Source organism: Parasteatoda tepidariorum, chromosome 9 (genome assembly GCF_982258835.1).
Source record: "Parasteatoda tepidariorum strain Cologne lab strain chromosome 9, Ptep-v5.0, whole genome shotgun sequence".
NCBI lineage: Eukaryota > Metazoa > Arthropoda > Arachnida > Araneae > Theridiidae > Parasteatoda > Parasteatoda tepidariorum.
In genome coordinates, this window is record NC_141763.1 from 105,652,373 (window position 1) to 105,656,955 (window position 4,583).

General features: G+C 29.4%; 1 pseudogene; it reads left to right on the plus strand.

Moving 5' to 3' along the window:
• Nucleotides 1-4,467: 4,467 nt before the first annotated feature.
• Nucleotides 4,468-4,583, plus strand: LOC147805191 (5S ribosomal RNA; annotated as a pseudogene; the record flags this gene model as incomplete).

Sequence of the window (4,583 nt, forward strand, 5' to 3'; positions counted from 1 at the left end):
AATTACAAAATGTTACTTCTAAAAAAATGCTTCTATAACATCCAATAGCATTGCATAATTTTTTCAATTAAAATAACGAATATAGATTGACTTAAAACCAACATTTTACAGTTAAAAAAAATCACAAGCTTTATTTTAACTTTTTTTAAAAATAAAAATGACTGAAGAATTATTGGTTTAAAAATAATAATAAAACTGTAACAAAATATTTTACTTACATGCATTAAAAATTAAAAGGAAAAAAGAAACAAATGGAAAAAACAAACCAAATAAATGTTCACTTTAGTAAAACATTTTTTAAATTTTTTTGGTGGAAAAAAACGTTCATTTGAAATATCGTTAGACCTTTTTTTATTTATCTATTTAAGTTAATAAAGTTAAATTGACTAATAGCCAAATTCTATACTTACAAAATGTAAAAATAAATGTAAGCTTTTTTGTTTATTACCCATTGGCAAAATGGGTCTTGTTTTGGGTTTTATGGCACTTTATTTGGACGTCATCACACTTTTCAACTGTGTTCAAGAGTAAGTAGTGTACATGCGTCCTCATTTTATGCGTTGCTATGGCGACCGCTGCTTTTTGAGAATTTTTTTAGAATTCTTTTTTTCTTTTTATTTTCACCAGCAGTCATTCTTAATGTATTTACATAATAATAATTTAAAGTATTTATATATTCTTTTTATTATTAACTTATAATTACTGTCCTGACGGTGATTTTAATATAAATATGAATACTGAAGAAGGAAAAGTACTTTGTGACGTCTTGAAACACGTATATAACCAGGATTGAAAACCAATCCGACTACAAACATCGATTGAGACAGTTTTTCCAACCAATGATTTGAAATGTTGTGGAGTTTATCGGAGTCAAGCCGGAAAAAAAAGAGCTTTTGACCAGTGATCGTAATAAAGTGATCACAATTTTTTTTATGAATTCATTTTCTCATTTTTTTTTCATATTATTTTCTTTTTTGAAAATGAAATCGACTGAAGATTTTTTGGTTTAAAAATTATACTGATTATCTAACAAATTATCAAACAAACACGCATTGAAAAAATGTTAAGAAAAAAAATATAATAAGTACTATTGTTAAATTATTAAAAAACGTGAAAATTTGCTTAACTTTTTTTAAAACAATAACATGAACTTAATTTTTAATTTTTTATAATTAAAAACGCCTGAAAATTTATTGGTTTAAAAGTAATTAAATTCTATCAAATTATTAGACGTGTAAATAAATTTAAAAAAGAACTAACTGTTTATAAGAAAGTATAAATTACTTAAATACAAAATACTCCTGATAAATTGTATATCTTGAAATCAGTGTTGGCAAGTTATTGACAATTGACAGTTTTATTCGGTTTTAACCGTAGGTTTTATCTGTCACGTTAAAAAACCCTTTTTAACATTTTGACAAGTGTCAAAAACCACTGCAGAAGGGCGATAAAACCTTCTTTCGCTGTACTTGACGAGTTTACAGAATATTTTTTCGACCAAGGAAAAAAAATCGAACTTTTTGCTTATTCATTCGAAGACCAGTTCTCAGATAATGGCAATAACTTTCCAGACTTCACAAAAACTGTTGAGGAGGAATACAATATTGTTATCAACGAAAATAGCTTAAATATCGACGACCATACGACAGTGCAAAAAAATTCTTAAATTATCGGAAGGCTGAATAACAAGAAAACCCTCGTCATAGACAATATTAATAATCTAATAATCTCATGTTTAAAAAAAAAAAAAAAAAAAGAATAGGTAAAATCCAAGAGCCAGACAAGTAAAATCAAAAAGAAAGAAAAGGAATATTATGAACAAACTTTTGGAAAATTGGTAGACTGTCGGTATTGATCAGAGTATGACAGTTTGGTGGCCATTACGGAGGGTGATCACGGGGTGTGTACTGATAACCAAATGTCAACCTGGAAGACTATCCACAAGTGCTTGCAGAACATCTTTTATTGAGATGGCTAGAAGTACAGCAGTATAAAAAAGAGCAATTTCAGGAATGTACAAAGAAGAAGTTGCTAATTTGTATACTTCTTTTATCTATTTTAATTTACTTAATGTGCCTGGATTTTCTGTAAAAGATGCAAAGAATTTACTTTTAAAAAGTCATAAACATTTATTTCGTAAGTTTTAAAACAAAACAATTTTGATTTTTCTCTGTGGGAAGACTTTTTCTTTTAATTTTTTTTCTTGAATATTATTTTAATTACTATGATTCTTACAGGACTGCTATTTATGTATTCAGATTTTTTTTAAAAAAAACCCACTCAGGTCAATATTGTTTTACATACTTTTAAAGTAAATAAATTAACCAAATATAAGGAATTTTGAGTAAAATGTCTTAATTATAACAGTCTAATTCTCTTTTATTGTTCTAATTTTGTGTTCGTATTTTATCATAAATATTTGTGTATGCGGTTCTGGTTAAAGTAAAATCTAGTTTATTATAGATTCAATGGAAAGTAGAGGTTTTATTAAAACGCATATTAAGTCAAGTAAAAAAAATATTTCTGCATTACTAACCGAAATATATTTGAAATGTTGTTGACAAGTTAGTTACCATTTTTTTCCATTGTTTAAATACAAAATTTTTATATTCATATAACTAACATTGATTATTACATTGATTAATATTATAACATTGATTAAATAAATTATAATTTAACTTTTATTTTTAAAATTTATTTCGTTTTCTGTTAAGCTGCAGATTTTGTCATTTCAATCTGCCAGTAAGAATTTGACATCAATTTTAAAAAACTATTTTGATGGTAATTAAAAAAATATTATCAAAAAATAAATTTTTTGCGTACCTTTGAAAACGTGTAAAAAATAATAAAATTCATTCCCTTTACAAATAGCCGAAATTTCCAGACTTACATTATTGGTACAGTACTACTATAGATTTGAGACTGCCGATATCCCTGTTTTCCATATTGGCCCTCGATTTGTGACGTTTGTTTCAAACAGATGTATGCGCATACGTTACCTCCTCGTGCACATTGTGACTTATCCGTTGGATGGCTACTTTGCAAGACTCACGTGCGTACTGGAGGTAAGATTTATTTTTGGTTATTGTTAAACTAGTAAGCTTTATTGACTCCGAAATTTTTTCCCCTGTTTTAATATTTTTTGAGGTATATTTTATTTCAAAAAGTTGAATTATTTTATCGGGTTGCAAAATAATTATTCATTATTACGTTTTTAATTAATTCCCCCCCCTTTGTTTGCATTTTTCCCGCCATTCTATTTTCTAACATTCCAAATGCGTAATTATTACTTTTATATTATTTTTCATAGTTAAATTTATTCATTTTATTTTTTAATTTAATTTTCCTTTTATTATTTGCATAAATTTTTTATTATACATTTTTTAGAATTTTATTTCTCGATGCGTCTTTTATTTATTCTCGCTTCCTCACTGCGTGGATAGAATGTTGCAAATTTCTTCAATTCGCACTTGAACTCTCATCTATTATTATTAGTATTTCTATAACTTAAATCAATAAAAATATCAATAGTTTTTTCTCTCTTTCATTTTTAATATTCTATACATTACGGGTCATTCCATGTCAAATCATACAGGATTTTACAAAAATGCCACCCACCATCTCAGAGTTTGATGAAAATTTGATTTGTACACTTATAGAATTTTTTGTGCTGATTTCAAAAATATCAATTATATTTAAATCGCTTAAGAGGTTTAAAAGTTATAAGCATTTGTATTTTTGCCAAAATGGCACATTTGCCGCCATTTTGATTCATACATCATTAAAAAAAAGGCAAAAAGTGGTGTCAAATTAGACTTTTTCTTTAAAAAAGAAGTAAAAAGTGGGGGTAATTGTTCTAACTCATCGTTTAACCTGAAATAAGTTAAATTCTTCACTTCTGCCACCACTTTTGGTATAATTAAGTACAGTATTGTTGAACTAGCTAGCAACAATGCAATATAAAGGTCAATTTCGTTAGGAAGTCATTGTTAATGAGTGCAACAGTTTCAAAAGAAAAATACTTCATTGTTTAGATAACTTTTCAAAGGTATTGTTGCATTTTATAACGTATAAAAGTATTATTTAAGTGTATTGTAATGAATTTGCGCTTTATTTTCGGTCTTCTTGGGGGGGGGGGGGATTAGGAGGACTGCTTTTGATGTTTGGCACCCCCCCCCCTCTCCAGGGCGATGTATAACAGGTGAGTACTTTCATTTTAATTGAAATAAAAAGACGGGAGTCGCTATAAAATTGGTCAGACGGTGTCCAGTTGGCCGAACTGTTATTTAAAAGTAGGGGGGATATGTAGCATTCGCAAACGCGCTCTCTTGACGGTCGCTGGGGAGGGGGGACGCTTCGATCCGGCCCGTCGGGCCGGATCGATGGCAAGCAAGAGGTCAGCTCCCTGTCTCGCGCGTTGGCGATTCCTAATTATGCTTAATTGCAAGAGAAAACGGAAGGTGAGTGGTCAACGGCCATACCATGATGAAAATACCGGTTCTCGTCCGATCCCCGAAGTGAAGCATCATCGGGCGTGGTCAGTACTTGGGAGGGTGACCACCCGGGAACACCACGTGTCGTTG